The 20,705-nt window shown below is 44.9% G+C and overlaps 1 protein-coding gene across 3 annotated transcripts in view; it reads right to left on the bottom strand.

Annotated features, from left to right (window-relative positions):
- The window catches only part of LOC126252939 (patched domain-containing protein 3), a 426,000-nt gene that overhangs the window by 234,766 nt on the left and 170,529 nt on the right, over positions 1-20,705 (bottom strand). For 2 of the 3 annotated variants that reach the window (XM_049953941.1, XM_049953940.1), the window contains exon 1: positions 10,163-10,356. The exons of the other annotated variant lie outside the window; for it this stretch is intronic. The gene's annotated coding sequence lies outside the window, so the exon portion shown is untranslated. Of the gene's footprint in view, positions 1-10,162; positions 10,357-20,705 lie in introns of those variants that run through there. 3 annotated transcript variants of the gene reach the window in all.

Genomic DNA, 20,705 nt, shown 5'->3' on the forward strand with positions numbered 1-20,705 from the left:
TGCATTTCTTCTTGGTGTAGCAATTTTAATGGCCAGTAGTGTAGTATGTGAGCTATTTCATCAGCAGTATCGGACTTCCCTACATAAAGTGGTCCTGATCTCTAGATTTCCAGACAGGTGGATATGCGAGTTTAAAACGAGGCGAGGAATATTCTATAGTCAGTAAAGAAGTAGTAACAGCAGAACAGGTCACTCAGGCGAGCTCAGTAACTTCCAGCGCGAACTACTCATGGAGTGTCACCTGAGTAACCAACCCATCAGGGACGTTTCATGCCTTCTAAAGGAGTCCAAACTGGCCGTGAGTGATGTGACTGTGAAGCGCAAATGCGAAGCAATAACCAGCTAAACCAAGACCAGGCATATTCCATGTACTGATGAAGAGGAGCCGTCGAGCATTGCGGAAAGTTATTATAAAAAATAGCGTGAACTCAGCGGAAGGAAAGACTCGTGATCTCCAAAGTATTGCTATCAAAACGGCTAACTATGCGTAGGGAGTAAACGAAAATTGTGTAGAATGGTCTAGCAGCTCCTCAAGAACGTAACTTGCCGTTAAGTGTAATGTCAACAAATAAGTATGGAGGATGTGTTATTAAGTATAGGAGTATTTCTCATGGTCAAGATGTGATGTCCTTACTGAGCTTATGACAATGATAAACGCAGAATTATGCCAACAAATTTTACGACATTGTGTAGTTCGTACTGTAGAGTGATTTGTGCACGACAACGTTTCTCACATGGAATAGCTTCCTCAGAGAGCTGACCTCCTTCCAGACCGCAGCGTCCGACGACACTACTTTCTTCCCAGTCTTCTGCTCTTGAGGAATGGGCTGCCATTCGTCCACAGACATTCAGGCACCTTACTGAAGGTATCCGCAGCATGGTTCATTCGTTATAGGGACGAAGGGTGGACACTATTAATTTCCTCTAACGAGTGTCCGAGTACTTTTGATCAGATAGAGTATATTCCGAAAGCTAAGCCGGCGATTTCATTTCCTGGACCGTTGTGTCACGATGCCTGCGACGGAAGCGCTTACGATTCCGCGGGGCCTTTGGAGAAAGCAGACGCATTCTTACGTAAGACGTCGTAGGGCTTGGAGTTGCGTGAGCTGTCACAGCCGCAGCCGTTACGACAGGCGGCGGGACGTTCTACGCACGCGTGTGCTAGCATTCGGTCGTCACGCGACCTCCTTGCAGTCGCTGCTTTGACCTGGCACATCCCTCAACAGCTCACTGGAGCTGCCGAATTCTGTAATGAGGGAGGAATCACGGCTACAGTCCAATAAAAGAATGGCATAACCGTGTACAGGCGCAGTTTGTATACCTGATCGGGATAGGCAAGATATAGACAAACTTAAGTGGTCCTCGCACGGGACGTGTTTCTCATCGTGAAGCATGCCAAACGCGGTTTTCAACGAGGTTCGTGCACTCACTGAAACCTTACACCGAGGTGACAAAAGTCGTGGTATAACGATATGCACATGTAGAGGTGGCGGTGGTAAAGTTTACACAAGGTATAAATGTATAATGCATTTGGAAAATTGTCATTTGTACTCAGGCGATGTGAAAAGGAAAGGTCTACGATGTGATTATGGCCGTACGGCAAGAATTAACAGACTTCTGAACGCGAAATAGTTGTTGGACATAGACGTATGCAGCATTCCAGAAACCGCTAGGAAATTCCATATTCCGAGATTCACAGTGGTAAGAGTGAACACCAAAACTCAGGCGCTACTTCTCACCACGGGCAACGCAGTGGTCGACAGTCTGCGCTTAACGACCAAGACCAGCGGTGTTTGCGTGGAATTGTCAGTGCTGACAGAGAAGAAGCACTGCGCGAAACAACTGCAGGAATCAATGTGGGACGTACGACGAACGTATCCTTTAGGACAGTGCGGCGAAACTGGCGTTAATGGGCTGTGGCAGCAGACGACCGACGCGAGAGCCTTTGCTAACAGCACGACGTAGGACGCTGCGTCTCTGCTGAGATCGTGACCACATGGGTTGGACTGCAGGCGACTGGAAAGTCGTGGCCAAGTCAGATGAGCTCCGATTTCAGGTGGTAGGACCTGACAGTAAAGTTCGAGTGTGGCGCAGAGCCCACGAAGCCGTGGACCCAAGTTGTCAACAAGATAGTGTGCAAGCTGGTGGCGTGTCCATAATGGTGTGGCCTGTGTTTACATGGAACAGACTGTGATCCAGTTTAGCCGTTAATTGACTGAAAATGGTAATTTTCGGCTACTTGGAGGCCATTTCCAACCATTCATGGACTTCGTATTCCGAAACAACCATGGAATTTTTATGGATGACAATCACCATGTCACCGGGCCACAATTGTTCTGGACAATTTGAGCGAATGATCTAGTCACCCAGATCGCCGGACAGGAGTCCGATCGAATATTTATGTGACGTAATCGAGAGGTCAGTTCGTTTGTGCATAACTTCCTGCACCGACAAAACTTTCGGAATTATGGTCGCCTATAGAGGCAGCATGGCACAATGTTTCTGCAGCGGACTTACGACGACTTTTTGAGCCCACGACACGGCTAGCTGCTGCACTACGCCGGGCAAGAGGAGGTCCGACGCGGTATTATGAGGTATCCGCAGATATTGCCGCCCCAGTGTATACGGAACGTCCTCCTCAACGTTATTTGTGACCACAGCACTCTCCAGCGGAAGCTGTCAAATATAACTAGCACGCAAACCACAAAGTTTGTTTACGAAAATGAACGCGTTTAAAATAGCTACGGTAGCTGTGTTAGCGAGCACCGTGATTGAACTGAGAAAACCTTGAAGAAGATTATGGACACGTCGATGGTTCGAAAAACGAATTATCACGCAAAGTAAAAAAAAACTGAATTTGCTTCGGCATTTCAAAAATGGTTCAAATGGCTCTGAGTAATATGGGACTAAACTGCTGAGGTCATCAGTCCCCTAGAACTTAGAACTACTTAAACCTAACTAACCTAAGGACATCACATACATCCATGCCCAAGGCAGGATTCGAACCTGCGACCGTGGCGGTCGCGCGGTTCCACACTGTAGCGCCTAGAACCGCTCGGCCACACCGGCCGGCTGCTTCGGCATTTCCTTGGAGTCAATACCTCTAGCCCAAAGTATTGGAGTTTTGTAAATAAGAGGAAAGGCGAGTCGCCTCGACAGCGTTTATTGCGCTATTTGTTAGTTTTAACGTTATACAAACACTGCGCCTTTTTGAATGCCTCTATCGACATGCCCATTTGCTCTATGTTGCACGAGTGGGCCAGGACGTTCTGTCTCCAGTATACACCGTACTGAATTGCAAGGGATCAGACAGTGATAGAAACAGCAGGCTTGCAATACATTGGTCCATGTTCCGTTTTACGTCAAAAGAAAATCGAACAAACTCGCTGCTGATCAGAGAACTCTTTTATGGATAAGGGCCATCGAGTATTTCAGGTCATAGTTTTATTAAACCTATAAGAAATTTCTACAAGAGTTTAAAAAACGTGGAGTAAGGCAATATTTGCTGAAAGCTGACTGGCAAACTTTCAATTCACAATCGCCGCTTCCACTACAGTGAACTGCTATTATGTAAGTCTATGTCTCTGATCTTGAGATGTCCTAATTCCTTAACGGTAAGTAACTGACGCTTAATTACAAGTTGTGTGGCGTACGATTGTTTTTGACAAATTTTCACTACTCCGGCGTTTGAAACTGCGTACCGTACTTTGATACTATGTAAGTTATAGTGCCTTTAACCACCAGTACAACGTTTCCCGTCATATTATTGTAAGAAATCGTACCAAAAATGACGGGTTTTTCGAGATGTTCTCAAGGTACCGGAGCGTCTTCTACAGCATGTATTCATAGTACACTAGTTATAATATAAAAGCCTCCAAATAGGGGTTGCATCCGCAAATGGTGTAATCCCATATGGCGTCTCCAAAGTTCTGCTTGTGATCTAGAAAGCTATTTTACATTTCACAGAACACATTCCTCTCCACGAAGCAAATATCTAGCGTCTGATTTTGACTGTCATGCTTCGGAGTGCTCCGCTACGTCAATTTCACATTGTGACTCCCTAAAAATTATGTTAATCTGTGGTGTCTGTTCTTTCGGATATCACCGACGAGTGAAAACGTGTGCCAGACCGGGATTCGAACCCGGGGTCTCCTGCTTACTAGGCAGTTGCTTTAACCACGGCATCGCCCGGGCGCAGTGTCTGTCGGAACTGCATGGAGCATCTCGGCGCACCTCTCAGCTGATCCACATTCTCATCTAGCGCCACCTATCCGCACTCTTCGTCCATGTTGTCCATGCTCGCTACTTCGAGATTTCCGCAGGAGGTCGGACGCAATTGTGCATCCGCACTGGAGGTGGTGGATTCATTGCCCATCGAGGCAAGTCAGTTATAGGAATCCGTGGTGACTTCTCTTTCGGAACAATTGAGTGAATGTGTGGTGTCTCTTCTTTCCGAAAGAACAGACACCACGCGTTCATACAATTGATTCGCCTTAATGGGCAGTGCATACATCTCCTACAGTGCGGAAGCACAATTCCGTCCGAGTTCCAGCAGGAATCTGAAACTAGTGAGCCTGGAGGACATGGACGAGGGCTGCGGATAGGTGGCGTTAGGTGGGAATGTAGGTCCGCCGAGCTAGTCCGCGCAGTTGTGATAATCGTTCGAGTGACGCAGTGGTCAATGCAACTGCCGAGTAAGCAGGATATCCCAGATCGAATGCCGATCTGGTACTGATTCCGCGCGAAGTCCTTATGCTGCTGACGTAAATAGTCCCTGTCCTTTCCTTTCCTCTCTCTCCTCTCATCCCTAGATTTACAAAATAAGTCATAGAAATTGACTAGCTCATCGTATACGTTCGCTTTCACGTGCCGACCGATAAGAAGGCGGAATGTTCCTTTAGGATAATCTGGTTTTCTCTCCTACGAACTGCTCATCCAGATGGTCTGCTATCCCAGCATCCAGTCTTGGCGGGACCAGGAGGTTGTAAATCTGAATACGTGGTACCTAGGCCTTTGTTGGCGCAGAAAAAGAAGCCTGTCCTAGCAATCTTGGCCTTCGCACAGATGAGAAACGAGTGACCTGAGCCGACTGTCCTCCGAGTATGCCAGTGGCGGGCTGGTGACCCATCTCTAAATCCCCTAGTGGCTTTACTTATCAAGTGTTTATGGACAGAACCTTTACCAACAGTTGGAGGAACGTCCGCCGAGGAGATGATACTACTATGACTCATAGACCTCATCCAGTTGTAAACCTAGGAAAGAAAATTTATGAAACTACACCTAGACTTGTTGGGCGGGCTGCGCTAGCTTTGAAGAGGAAGACTGTTACAGCCGGACGGGAGGAGCGTCAGTTCAAAAATGGATCAAATGGCTCTGAGCACTATGGGACTTAACATCTGAGGTCATCAGTCGCCTAGAACTTAGAACTACTTAAACCTAACTAACCTAAGGACATCACACACATCCATGCCCGAGGCAGGTTTCTAAACTGCGACCATAGAGATCGCGTCGTTCCAGACTGAAGCGCCTAGAACCGCTCGGCCACAACGGCCGCCCAATGTTTCCCGGCCTGGCATCCGTCTTTCCTATAGTTTATGTAGTCATACCAGTTTAGAGTGCCCTGCATGGTTACCCCTTGTTTTGACTGATACACACTGTCTTATCAAAAGTATCCGGACACCCTACATAATGTTGAGTTGACCACTGTACAGGATGTATCAAAAAGAATAATCCGATTTGGCACGTCTATATTTCTGGAACTAATAAACATATACAATGAATTTTGTTTTTTTGGTGAACGGAAAACTCAAAAAGTTTTTTTTTCTCATACATTTTCATAGGTTCTCAATATGGCCTCCATGAGATGCACGGTGTATGTCAGTGCGGTATTCAAATTGTTCCCACGCTGCAGCCAGCATATCTCGAGTTAAAGATTCTACACTTGCTGTTATGCGATGCCTCATTTCATTCATTCTTCTTGGTAACGGAGGCACAAAACAGCGTCCTCCATAAGCCCCCACAAGAAATAATCGCATACAGAAAGGCCCAGTGACCTCGGAGGCCATTAATGTAAGACCGAATCATTTGGTCCAGTGCGACCGATCCACCGTTCATTAATCCTTTGATTTAAAAATTCTCGCACTTCCAGATACCAATGTGGCGGTGCCCCATCCTGTTGGTAAATGAAGTCGTTCGAATCTACCTCCAATTGTGGGAAAAGAACGTTCTCAAGCATGTCGAGGTACGTGCTTCTTGTAACAGTGTTTCAGCAAAGAAACATGGATCATGGCACCTTTTACCGTGAAACTGCTCAAAACACATTAAATTTTGGAGAGTCCCTCTCATGTTGTACAACTTCATGTGGTTGTTCCGAACCCCATATTCTCACATTATGAAGGTTCACCTTTCCATTTAAATGGAATGTTGCCTCGTCACTGAACACTAAGCGTGGAACAAAACTGTCATCCTCCGTCTTGCCGAGAACGAAATTACAGAACTCCACACGTCGTTATTTGTCACGTTCACGAAGAGCTTGCAATAGCTGAATTTTATATGGTTTCATGTGTAAACGTCGACGCAACACACGCGAGACGGACATCGGAGGCATATTGAGCTCTCGAGCTGCACGGCGGACGGATTTCTGCGTGCTCCTTGTGAAACTATAGCGGATGCGTTCGACGTCTGTGTCAGGCGCTCCGAGAAGGCCCGGGGATTTGCCTTTACACAAACAACCTGTTTCTCGGAACTGTTCATGCTGTCGTCTAATGCTTTGTCCTGTAGGAAGATTCACACCACACCTAGTACGAAAGTGACGCTGAACGGTTATTACTGACCCGCACTGCACAAAACGTAGAATACAAAATGTTTTCTGTTGTCCCGACACCATTTTTACTAGAACTGAAGTGGGCGTACACTGCTGATTCCTAGCGGGACCCATGTAAAACTCGAGAGTTTGCTCTTTCCACAGTACGTTGTTCACCCACATATCTCAAATAACATAATAGTTATGATTTTTTGAAATCGCGTGATTCTTTTTGCTACATCCTGTATATCACGAAAGACGTACCGGCCAGTTTAAAACGACATAAAAGCAGAATGGGTCGGTCAGGGGAGCTGAGTAGCTTCAAATGTAGCCTAGTCACTGAGTGTCAGCTGAGTAACAAATCCATGAGCGACATTTCAGCCGTCCTGGAGATGCCCAATTCGACTGCTGGTGTTGCCGTTGTAAAGCAGAACCGCGAAGGGAAACACCAAGCAAACCGGGACCAGGCAGACCGCACTGCGGAGGGTGTTTGCAGGAAATCGGATGAAATCAGTGTAAGGAATCACACATGAGTTCCAAAGTGCTGTCAGCAGTCGAGCTAACACACTGACAGATGAAGGGGGTTGAAAACAATGGGGTACAATGATTGAGCCGCTCCTCATAAGCCCCACATTTCTGCAGTCGATACTAAAAGACGCTTCGGATGGTGTAAAGAGGGACGCCACTTGATAGTGGCCGGCCGCTGTGACCGAGTGGTTCTAGGTTCTTCAGTCCGGAACCGCGCTGCTGCTACGGTCGCAGGTTAGAATTCTGCCTCGGGCATCGATGTGTGTGATGTCCTTAGGTTAGTTAGGTTTAAGTAGTTCTAAGCCTAGGGGACTGATAACCTCAGATGATAAGTCCCATAGTGCTTTGAGCCATTTCAACCATTTGAACTTGATAGTGGCTGTCTAGAAACGAGTATTTTGGAGCGATGAAACACGCTATAGCCCGTGGCAATCGGACGGAAGCGTCGAAACGCTTCCGTCCGAATGCCTGAAGATCGTTCGTTACCTGCCATCATATGTAGTGCCAAGGATGTAGTGCGTAGGAGGTGTTACCGGGTAGGGATGTTTTTCGTGCTTGGGGTGTGGTTCTCTTACTGCGTTTAAGAAAACGCAAAATGCGGAGGGATATTAACAGAGCCACAGCACTGGGTACTACGTACAGTAGAAGAACGGTTCGGAGATGATTACTATATCAGCAGGATAATGTGCCCTGTCATAAAGCAGCGTCTATGAGAGTGGTTTGCGGACAATATCATCCCTGAAATGGAAAGACATGACCAGAGTCCTGACCTGATCCCAATGGAACACCTTTGGGATGAGTTAGAACTTCGACTTCGCTCCGAGCCCCAGCGTCGAACATCAGCATCTTCTCTGGCTCCGGCTCTGAGATCCGGCCATAGAAGGTCAGAAACCTCACTGAAAGTGCCCTCAGCAGAGTTCAACCCGTCATAAAGGCGAAGAATGGACATATTCCCATATTAACGTCCACTAAAACGAGTCTGTACTTTTTTTGATCAGAGGGTGTACGTAATCTCGTTCAGTTGTGGTTGTCTCAGAAGAGTTGGTTTACTGCCCTGGGGAGGCGTGGTGCCTAGCCGGGAGAAGGCCGGCGAACAGGGCACTCTGTGCCACGGGCTTCCCCTTCTATAATTGCGACAGCGCACCGCCGCCCGTCGGCCGCCACCTTGAATTACAATCGCGGCCCCGGCCGCTGAGGACACCAGCGCAGCCGAAACGTCACACCGCGCCTTGCCTTGCAGGCCTGTTATTTCATTCGCACTTCCCCAGGGGCCTTCAGCTGTGCTCCACATATGGTAGCTGGCGTTCAGCCAACGTCGTCACCGGCTCTAATCGCCACCCAAACTATGGCGTCACCGCAAACGTTACTTCCAGAAGTTACCAGGGTCGTTTTTCCATCAAGGCACTGGCTGTCTTCTCTCACAGTAACCCACATGTATATTAATAATTGCTTTGGAAATAGTAAACAATTTACCTACTTTTTTCCATCGGTCGCGATTTCAACGAAAAAGATAAGAAACAGCTAAGGGAGGTACAGTCATTGGGTCAGGAGCCATGTGATGTCCATGCTTCTGCACTGACACTGCCGAAAATTCAGCGTAATGGGGTTAGTATTTGCTTTTTGGGACCAGATACCGTATAATCTGAAACTGAAATAAGCAGGCAAGCGCTTCAACTTTTGTTTTCAGTTGCATTTGAGGCTCATGTTAAGTTCATGAGGCACTTTATGTCTTGCAGCAAATGTCAATTACCACTAGCTCAGAAAGAATCGAAAGGCACATATGGTTTTCACATCATCTGTGTAAGAGGCAAAATCAAATAATTACTCGAAGAAAGACAGCAACCACCCACTTTCCATAACTTTGGAGTATAGATTACTGCTTTCCACACTTCACAGAAGACCTCCTGCAAACCCTTTTTGCCTAAAACTCCTGAAGTCTGGAAAGCAGGAGGGAGTCGATGAACAATTAAAGTTGTGAAGAAGTGTCTTGAGTCGTGCCTGGATATCTCAGTTTGCAAGTGCATTCCACGCGATAGACAATAGTCCGGGGTTTAAGTACCAGTCTGGTACATAGTTTTACCCTGCCATGAAGTTTCCGGACAGGGAACATTCTGCCGTCCGTAGAGTGAAAATCTCATTCGGTAATCTAGTGAAATGTTCCTCGATTTTAAGTACAGACAGAATACCCTAGTGAGGATTCTCAATACACACAGAAAGGAGAAAAAGACCTGAAGGACTGTGCCAAATATCACTGTTATTGGCCAGATATGCAGATGGGTTACTGCGTTAATAAGAAGTGTCACCAGGATGCAAGCATACCGACGAAAGCTGCGGAAAACTGATTTCTGTCATCACAGAGGGAAAACAAATGGTTCAAATGGCTCTGAGCACTATGGGACTTAACATCTGTGGTCATCAGTCCCCTAGAACTTAGAACTACTTAAACCTAACTAACCTAAGGACATCACACACATCCATGCCCGTGGCAGGATTCGAACCTGCGACCGTAGCGGTCACGCGGTACCAGACTGAAGCGCCTAGAACCGCACGGCCACAGGGCCGGCGAGGGAAAACAGTTTTCAAAAATTTCATTCGGAGGTAGTTTAATACTTTCTGCCTTTGTACGTTTTTTGTTGCTGTGTTCCTACCGGCTTAAAAGAGTCCCTGCCTCTGACTAATAACTGTGCCGCAGATTTCGACGCACAATCCATTTTAAGTGAGAAACAAAGCACTTTCTTCAACTCTTTAAAGACATATGTTGTCACACAATGGAGAATAATAACTAATTGTTTTTAATCTTATCTAATTTAGACAAACAGAAAACATACTCACTCTCTGGAGGAGGCTCCGGAACCACAAACACTTATGTTCCTCGCAAAGCAACTTAAAAACTCACACATAAAAACGGAAACGATTTCGATACTTGTCGCTAGTCGCTAAATGGAACACCAGAAAATGATTAGCATCTGAAAACCGTTACACCGCAAGTGAATCGTAGAGCGATTGACCATTCGAACGCAGCTTATCACTCGACTGACGCCGACTGAACGCAGAGCACTGGATTTTGGTGGGACCCGTTTGCTCAGCCGGACTAGATACTCTTCCTGAGACGTAAGGAATGGGCGGGGAGGGGTGAGGAGGTGGGGGAGGGGGCGGAGGAGGAGGCGGAGAAATAAACCTGTTCAAAGGCATTGCGTTCCCGAACACGGAACCAGGAAATCCGGGAGGTTTCACTCCCCCAGACAGCGGCCAGACCTGGAGGAGGGAGCGCGCGAAAACAGGCGCCAGGGGCAGCGACTTGTAAACAGATTCGTCACCGCTGTGCGGGCGTGGCAGGGAAACTGCGAATGCCAAAAACACCTGTCTTGCCGCAGAGCAGATGGCCAAATTATCCCTAATGTTTTCTATATGTAAATTTCTGCCCAATTATCAATTTTAACCTGATCGTTGCAACTCATTTCCATTAGAGGTCGTGGGACATAACTTATGCCACTTCCGTGCACTGGCCCTGACGTCTCATTCAGTACTGGCCAGCAACCGTATCATCCTATGGATGTTATTCAGATGCAATTTGGAAAGGTAGATAGGTGGAAAGAGTACATCGAAGGCCTCTATGAGAGGCCGAATTGTCTGATGACGTGATAGAAGAATAAGCTGGAGTCAGTGTGGAAGGGATGGGGGATCCAGTATCAAAGGTAGAATTTAAAAAAAGCTTTGGAGGACTTGAGATCAAGTAAAGCAGAAGGGATAGATAACATTCCACTGGAATTTCTAAAATTGTTGGGGGAAGTGGCAGCCAAACGACTATTCAAATTGGTGTGTAGAATCTATGAGACTGTTGATATACCATAAAACTTTCGGAAAAACATAATCCACACAATTCCGAAGACTGCAAGAGCAGACAAGTGCGCGAATCATCGCACAATAAACTTAACAGCTCATGCATTCAAGTTGCAATCAAGAATAATATACGGAAGAATGGACAAGAAAAACGAGTATCTACAAGATGAAGATCGCTTTGGATCAGGAAAGATAAAGGCACCAGAGAGGCTGTCCTCACGTTGCATTTGATAATGGAAGCAAGACTGAAGTAAAATTAGGACACATTCGTAGGATTTATCAACTTGGGAAAGTGTTTTACAATGTAAAATGGTGCAAGATGTTCGAAATTTTGAGGAAAATGGGAGTAAGCTATAGGAAAAGACGGGTAATATACAATACGTAGAAAATCAAGAAGGGACAACAAAAGTTCAAGACCACGAACGAAGAACCCGTGTTAAAAAGAGTGTAAGACATGGATGTAGTCTTTGGCACCTATTGCTCAATTTATACATCGAAGAAGCAATGACAGAAACAAAGGAAAGGTTCAACAGAGGGATTAAAATTATAGGCAAAAGTATAGCAATGATAGGATGCGCTGATGACATTGCCATCCTTAGTGAGGGTGAAGAAAAATTACAGGCTCTGCTGAATGGAATGAACAGTCTAATGACTAGGAATTTGGATTGAGAGAAAACCGAAGAGAGTCGAAAGTAATGGGAAGTAAAGCAAGAGAGAATAGAAACTCAACATCAAAATTGGTGATCACGAAGTGGGCAAAGGAATTCTACTGCCTTGGATGCAAAATAACCTGTAACAGACGACGCAAGGAAGACATAGAAAGCAGAATAGCACAAGCAAAGAGGGCATTCCTGGCCAATTCTACTAGGGTCAAAAATAGGCCTTAATCAGAGGAAGAAATTTCTGACAATGTACGTTTGGTACACCGCATTCTGTGAAAGTGAATCATGGACTGTGGTAAAACCATTAAGGAAGAGAATCGCAGTGTTTGAGATGTGGTGCTACAGGAGAACATTGAAAAGTAGGCGAACTGATTGAGTACAGAAGGAGGAGGTTCTTCACAGAATTGGCAAAGACAGCAACATATGGAAAATACTGAAAAGAAGAAGAGAATTGCTTTTTCAAATGGTTCTACTTATAATTGTGATTATTTCTGTGCAATACATAATTATTTTGATCCAATTTTAAAAATAAGAACTACACAAATATTTATTTAAATTACACTAAACAGTTTCATGACCTTGCCAAAAGTTCATGGTACCAAAGTACCAAAGTATTGGCCCCATTAGTTCCTCAGCACCAGGTCCGCTTTTTGATGTACTTGTAATTCTTTTCAGCCCTTTCCTACAATTTGTCTCCAATGAACTAGTTCCCTACTTATTCAAGGTTATTTGGTTCTGTGTACATTCCTGCAACAAATGATCGTCTTGCTCCATTTTCTTTTTCGGTTGATATATTCGTTTCATTTAACACCCCATAACGATGGAAAAGCCCTATATACTTCCAAGAATTCTCAAATGAACGTACATTCCCCTGGTATTGAAACCACTTCCCTCCAGCACAGCAAATTGCAAAAAAAAAAAAAAAAAAAAAAAAAAAAAAATGGCTCTGAGCACTATGCGACTTAACTTCTGAGGTCATCAGTCGCCTAGAACTTAGAACTAATTAAACATAACTAACCTAAGGACATCACACACATCCATTCCCGAGGCAGGATTCGAACCTGCGACTGTAGCGGTCACGCAGCTCCAGACTGAAGCGCCTAGAACCGCACGGCCACACAGGCCGGCTAACAAATTGCACAAAATAAACAGTTTAGAATACTAAACTGAGTAGACAAAGATATACAGTATCGCCAGAGATTATACAGTTTAAGCAGATTGCTGAATAAAAATATAATTTCGTAAGATCTGTCAATATCTGTTATGTCTGCAAAGCAGAGTGTATGTGTGTATGTATGGAATCTCCTCCAAAATCACTGAATCAGTCAGAACCAAATTTGGCAGAGATACAGCAGTCCTCACAAGTATCAGCACTATTGGGTTTATAACTTCATATTTCCAATATGAGTGGAGATACAGGCAAAAAGTCCTATAAGCCTATAAGCCAGTCCCTGGCTTATAGGCTGCCCTGCATGACAGGTATGTTGTATGGAAATGGGAGTGGCCTGCCAAATCAACCAGATTTGCAGGCCATCCTACATGTCAGGGGCAAGAAATTGTTTTCCAGGCCATGACATGCAGGCTGCTGCAGAGACAGGTGTGTTGTGGGAGTAGTATCGCCCTCCCTTACTGAACCACACTGCAGGGGCTATGTCTGCAAATGAGTAAGACTGAGAACATATTGAGATGCGTGGAAGAGGAGATGGACGAAGAGGGGAGGAGTGGAAGATGTATGAGGCAGATGGAAAATGGAGAGGGGTAGTGGGCAGGTGGGAAAGGAAGAAGGAGAGATGGATATGAGAAGAGAGAGGGGAGGAGGATATATTCGGAGGGAGAGAGAGGAAGACACGATCAGAGAGGTGTGTGGAGGAATTAGATAAAGAGAATGGTATGAGGATAGGAGATAGGGAGAGAGGTTAGAGAGGATGAGATAGACAGTGTTGGGAAGATGAGGTGGACACTGAGCGGGTGAGGAGGAGGTGTGATCAATCTACACTGACAGAAAAATAATCGCAACACCAAGAAGGAATTGCGCGACATAAATAAAAGTTGGTAGTCATGTTCCTACATCTGAATAATGATGTCTGTTGAAATTTCACGGCAGTCGCATAAGAGTGGCGCTTGTAGGGCCACTATGACGGTGCAAAACAGATCTGCTTTAAATACACGATGTAACGGTCGTGAGTGTTAGTTACCTTTGAGACTGGACAGGGAACGAGGCCATGTAATAGAGCTACGAGAACTGGATGTTCCTGCTGCTACATTGCAGAAAGACTTGGAAGAAATGTGTCACTGTACATGATTGCTGGCAGCAGTGGTTACAAGTTTGTACAACACGATGCACGCATGTTTGCGTGCTTGCATTCAACATTCTGGCGGTTACACGATTATTAATGTACCAGAATTTCACATTTGCAATGGTTTATTTCGCGCTTATCTTAATCTGTGATCTTTCAATGGTGATCACTTAAATATGTTACCGAGACAATTGTATTCCGGAAGTTTCGTTACTCTTCATTTATTATTTTTTAGTGCTATGATTTTTTTTCGTTACTGTATGTGTCGAACGTATAAGCGGGCTAAGCCTTGGAGAAATGCTAACATTGCACAATATATTGTACAATCTTCAAACCTATCTACAGAGAGTCATTAATATTGGGAAATATGAAATATTTCGCAATATTATCAACAATCTAGGCACCGGTTTACAGCAAGAGAATGCCTCTGGTGGAAAATTCGCGTTCAGCACCGTAAGTTTCAGAGAACAAGCGATGTGTAAGGAGTACTATTTTTCCATTAAATCGATTGTAGTGCCTTCTACAGCGTTGAAAACATAACTATGGAGATAAATGCATGACTTATTAAAATATAAGCCTCGGGTCTACAACGCATATTGTATCAGTTGCGTATTCACGTCTAATAGACAACTATCGTGACGAGTGCAGTGTAGCGTTATACTTTTTCTGTTAGAGCTACCAGTAAAGTGAAAAGAAGGAAGTGAAAAAAACCTGTTGCCGACATAGAAGCCACTTCTTTTGATGTCACCAAATGTGCCGCCGAACTCACCGTCCCAGTCCAATTGCGAACACCATACCCCACTACAAGAGATCCGTGGAAAAGCTAGAATTCGTCCCGGGACATTTTTGCACAGTGCAGTTATCTCTTTGCTGCACCCAGCCACTTCCTCTCGCTAGATCGAGCAAATACTGTTGATGAAAATTCCTACCAGCAGTAAGGTATCGAACCGGTCATGTCCGGGAGGAGCTCCAATCGCAGCAGGATATGCCATCGACATCGTATTCGGAGATTTTAGTTTTTGAATTACGTATATTGGTATATCCATATCGGTCGTATAATCACTCTGAGGTTCTATAGAGAAAGGTGCTGTACTTCGCGAATAGCCGTCCTCTGGACATTCCGAAGACTCCACATTGCGATACACAAAACATATTGCTTTCTCCGACATACATCACTTGTAACGAGCACGAGGGAGACACTATAGACTTTCAGATGTACTCCAGCAATATGTCTTACAGCGAATAGAGCGAGAGTGTTCGGGTACATAACGCACCTGCTGTCAAACATCAGAAGAAGTTCTGTAGAATAACAATGTAGGAACCAACGATCGAAGACCTACGAATAACTTGGTCTCATACGTCATCGGTAATGAGTCATATACTCTTCCGATATTTCGCTCATCTGCAGTTGATGTCATGCAGAAAGCGACCGCCCTGTGCTGGAGCAGAAAGCCACGTTATCCCTCTGTGGCTAGATTGCAAAATTCTCTGTTCATTAAGTTCTACTAATCATTAGCTGTAATTATATAGCTGCAATACGGTTCCATTATCATTCGTGGACACACTAAAATGTGAGATAAGCCCCTGTTCCTTCCGACGTGTGTGGTATCAATTACTTATTCACGTCTAATAAAATGCCCGTTATCGTTTTGGTAAAATAGCTATCAAACTGGCATAATGTCAGAAATGTTTCTAGGAATACAGTCATTTGAATAAACCAATAACCGATGACAGCTCTATAAACAATTTAATTTGGTAACAATTACAAGCCGATGGTTTTATACCATTTGTAATGCAGGTGCTCTGAAGCGCAGTTTAAGAGCTAGAAGTCTCAAGGCTATCAATAAATCGCTGTGTGGTGCAATAATATGGAGATTAGCCAACGGTCGAATATCCTGGGACATAAATTATTTTCGACTGAACTAAACATCTTTCACGTTGACCTTGTTGGACTTTACGTTATGGATATTAAGAAACACGTACACGTAATCAGGAAATGTCGGAACGATAGCTTCCTTGAGAAGCAGGTGGATGTTAAGAGACAAAGGCAGTGAAAACTGTTTGCTACCTTCCAGATGACAAGGACGGCTACATGTAAACACATTTATCATCGCCTTGTTGGCTAAGATTCTCATGATGCAGAGATCTCACTTCTTTCCTAAATCTCACTTTTTAAGAATATATTACTCCTAGCCGCTGCCTTCTCGCAGTTCCGAGTCGCGAGAGAGTGTTTTCAACAGCCACAATCAACACGTGTGGGCACGGTAAAATCCGGACGCCGCCTTTGTTCGTGGTCACCAAGATCGCTTCGCTGTCAACATTTAGTCTGCCTTGGTAGGCGGTAATCTGGTTGGCCCATACATGATGCCCCGGCGACTGAACGCAAACAGATACTTAACTTTTTACGAGAAACTCTGCTAGAGTTGTCGGCGAATGTGGTACTAATACTATGGCGTGCCTGCTCACTTCGCACATGCAGTGCGAATACATTTGGATAAAACCTTTGCTGAGAACTGGGCAGGTTGCGTTGGGTCGGTGGATTGGCCTCCACGTTGCCCCGACTTGACGCCCAATTATTTTTTTTTTTTTTTTTTTTTCTTGGGCCACCTGACATGTGTTGTCTATGAAACGCCCAGTGAAACTGACGAAGAGCTGATATAGCGCATTATGGCAACCTCCGATGCAATTTCTACTTTTCCAGAAATATCTGAAAGAGTGCAATGGTTATTCCAGTGTCTTTACTTGGCATGTTTTCAAGCAGGGGGCGTAATTTCGAGCACTTTTTGTAACTGTTTTCAAATAAAGGTTATCAAACTTCACCCCGGCTTCTCATTTCCCTCGATGCCACAAATACATTGAAAACGTTGCCCTGCAGACCCGCTGCCGTGACGGCTAGTATGGTGTGTAGTGTGGCTACCCTTCTGTAGGCGCGCGACGCTGATCAATGACGCCTAGCACCGTACGCTAAGGGATGTGGACATAGGCTGCCATGTGAACTATGCTTGTTATGACCCAGCCTACCAGTCCTCTCATTTTCTACATTCATTTCAGACACACGCTTATGCCTTTGAAAATGATGTATAATCAAAACGCTCACGGCAGCTCTAGCCAATAAACAGCGTAGCTAAGAGAATTTGTAATTTTCAGTGCAACGTGTGCGCCACGTCCCATACTGCATTTCTGCTGACAATTAATAATAAACATTGGTTGCCGATTAGGTTAATGCGAACATAACAAACGAGATGCATTTTTCCGTAACGTTTCTACGAAGCTAAGGTTTTCAGTGATATGTTATCCTAAGATTAACGCGATGGAGGGAGATCAGTAATAATGTTCGAAAATACTTTCTTCTGTAGCTACATTTATACTTTACACGCTTTGTCGCAATTCTTTCAATGAATCTGTGTGGCATTTCCCATTCTTACAATCAGATTTACGTGGTAGCTCCACTTTAAACCACTCAGACACATAATGTCACATTCTTTATGGATGTGACTGCTTCCCATGATCGTTAAATCAATCGTGCAATCGGGTCTTTCCGTGTATTTATGCACTAAACATTACATTTGGTTATGCTGAGCGTCAACTGCCAATCCCTGCACCAAGCATCGATCTGCTGCAGGTCTCCCTATATTTCTCTACAATTTTCTAGCACTGTAACTTCTGCATTTACAACTAAATCGTCTGCAAACAGCTTCAGTAGAGCTTCTGATGCCATCCACTGGTGATTTATGTACAGCGTGAACACCAATAAAACCGACAAACTGCAGGGACGGGTTCGTGACTGGAAGTGGACGATAGAAGGTCCTATGAACATGTGTCCGGAAATGCATCGTTACCACGGTTGATGGTACTGACGGATGAGAAAGTTCCTCTGACCACGTGCCGTCTCTTGTGTGTTGCAGGCTGTGTGATTGACGCGGCATACTGTAAGCAGCAGAATGGTCCCGTATTCATGTCGGGAACAAGCTGAGATGGCGTATGTGTACGGCTGAGCAGATGGAAACGGTCGAGGGGCAGACCCCTGTCCTCCAAATCTGATGATCTGGTGTGAGCATCGTCCGTCGTCACTCTGCACGTTCGTCTCTCTGAAAGCACACAAACGCCCAAAATGGGCTTGAAATGTTGAGTGATGTGATTGGTGTCTCTGAGGATATTTTTTTTTTTTTTTTGGTAAATTCGTGCTGCCACTCCATCGTTTTCATCTGCTTGGCTGTACAGACTCCATCTAGGCTTGTTCCCGAAGTGAATACCGGACCATTTTGCGCCAATCACACAACCTGCAACACATAAGGAAAACAAAGCACATGGTCAGCTTTCATTCGTCAGTACCAGCTTCTGTGGCAACGATGCATTTCCGGAAACATGTTCATAGGACCTTTTTCCACCATTTCTAGTCAGAAATCCACTCCTGTAGTTTGTTAATCTTCACTCTGTGTATTGTGAGCAGCATGTTCTTACAACACTCGCCTGAGGAACGCTCGGATCTATTTTACATCTGGAAATTTCTATCCGTTAATAAATATATATTGCATTCTGTTTCCCAGGAATGACACTTGCAAAGCTGGTCTGATATTCCGTTCGTTCGTGTTTTATTCAGTAGGTGACAGTGTGGGACTGTTTCAAACGCCTTCCGAAAGGCCGGCCGGAGGGGCCGAGCGGTTCTAGGTGCTTCAATCTGGAACCGCGTGACCGCTACGGTAGCAGGTTCGAATCCTGCCTCGGGCATGGATGTGTGTGATGTCCTTAGGTTAGTTAGGTTTAAGTAGTTCTAAGTTCTAGGGGACTGATGACCATAGATGTTAAGTCCCATAGTGCTCTGAGCCATTTGAACCTTCCGAAAGTCTAAGAACACGGTATCAATCCGGGCGCCGATATTTACTGTCTCCTATGTCTAGTAGGCGGGCACAACAGGAGTAACATGTACTTTCCAAGCAAAGTAGAAATAAATATGTACCGCATACGGCGAACAGCAGCGTGCAGCATCTGTTTCGTTTTACTTTACCTGTGAGTACACGCTACTGTTGCATAATTTCTGGTCTTTAACTTTAGTAGTGTTGTTTCAGAGGGAGATAAAAAATTATCACCAGTGAAAGACGAAACACAACCGGATTTCCACTTGGCTTTCTGCTGTGAAAAGTCGTCTTTACTCTCCACTAATACCAAAAATGTAACTAAATAGTTCTGCACTTGAAAGTAATGATTCGAATCATCGACAAGCATTGTGGCATAATAAACAAGTGACTGATGGAGAAATCTTATTTGTACTTATCAGTCGCAGTCCTCATTGTCCTTATTATGTGCTTTTCCTATATGGCGACACAATCTTAGAGGTCACCTAAACACGCATAGGACGGCTCGACCGACTAAGTCTGAGTAGCCTCGAGATGACTGGGTGTTTGTGTTGTCCTCATCATTTCATCATCATTCATGAAAATGGCGAGACTGGGCTGAGCAAAGGTTGGGAATTTGTGGTTCAAATGGTTCAAATGGCTCTGAGCACTATGGGACTCAACTGCTGTGGTCATAAGTCCCCTAGAACTTAGAACTACTTAAACCTAACTAACCTAAGGACAGCACACAACACCCAGCCATCACGAGGCAGAGAAAATCCCTGACCCCGCCGGGAATCGAACCCGGGAACCCGTGGGACTTTGTACGGGCGCTGATAACCGCGCAGTTGAGCGCCCCACAAACCAAACATCATCATCATCATTAAGTTTGAGTAACTGTCTATCAAGCTGTTAAATTCTTGAGAATTTGTTGTTTGTAAGACGCCCTTACCGGCTACGTCACACAACGTGCTTTATCATACCACTTGCATTAAAAGCTAGGGTACATTATCTTGCGCTAATTTTGAAACTCCGTTTTTTTTACGAGGGGGAGTCAAATGAAAACATTAAATATTTTTTATTTTTTATACATCAAAAGTGAAACTTAAGTGTATCATTTTTCGACATAGACAATGTCTCCAGCGCAGAGAAAGAGCACGGATTCCTCTGAAAAAATAATATATTTTGGTCGTGCTGCGCGGAGCCACTCGTGCATCGCCTGCTTCACCTCTTTGTCGGAGTGAGATTTATTTCCTCCCATCGCCTCTCTGAATGTCCAAACATGTGGTAAGCACTCGCTCCGGGTTCTGGTCAGTACGGCAGATGTGGCAGAGTATCAAAGTGAAGGTCATCTATGGATGAAAGTGTTGCACGGGCAATATGAGGCCGAGAATTGGAATGTTGCAAAAATGACACCTGTGATCAGAAGTCCACGTCACTTTGATCTTATTGCAGGCCGATGCTGATTTTTTAAGGTATTTGAATATGTCGCACTGGTGATGGTGTTCCCCCGTGTCATGCACTATTCCAAGAAATCGCCTCGTTCATCCCAAAAGAGAGTCAGGGTAATTTTTCCTGCAGATGGCTGCGTCCGTAACTTCTTGGGTTTTGGTGACGAGGAATAACTTGCTCTCTTTGTTTCAGGCTGGTGGTAGTGTACGCAGGTTTCGTCTGCTGTAAAGAACCTCGTGAATAAGCCATTACCTTCTATTTCAAAGTGCCGCAAAAGTTTTTCCCGCATCTC

This window comes from Schistocerca nitens, chromosome 4 (assembly GCF_023898315.1).
Source record: "Schistocerca nitens isolate TAMUIC-IGC-003100 chromosome 4, iqSchNite1.1, whole genome shotgun sequence".
Classification (NCBI taxonomy): Eukaryota; Metazoa; Arthropoda; class Insecta; order Orthoptera; family Acrididae; genus Schistocerca; species Schistocerca nitens.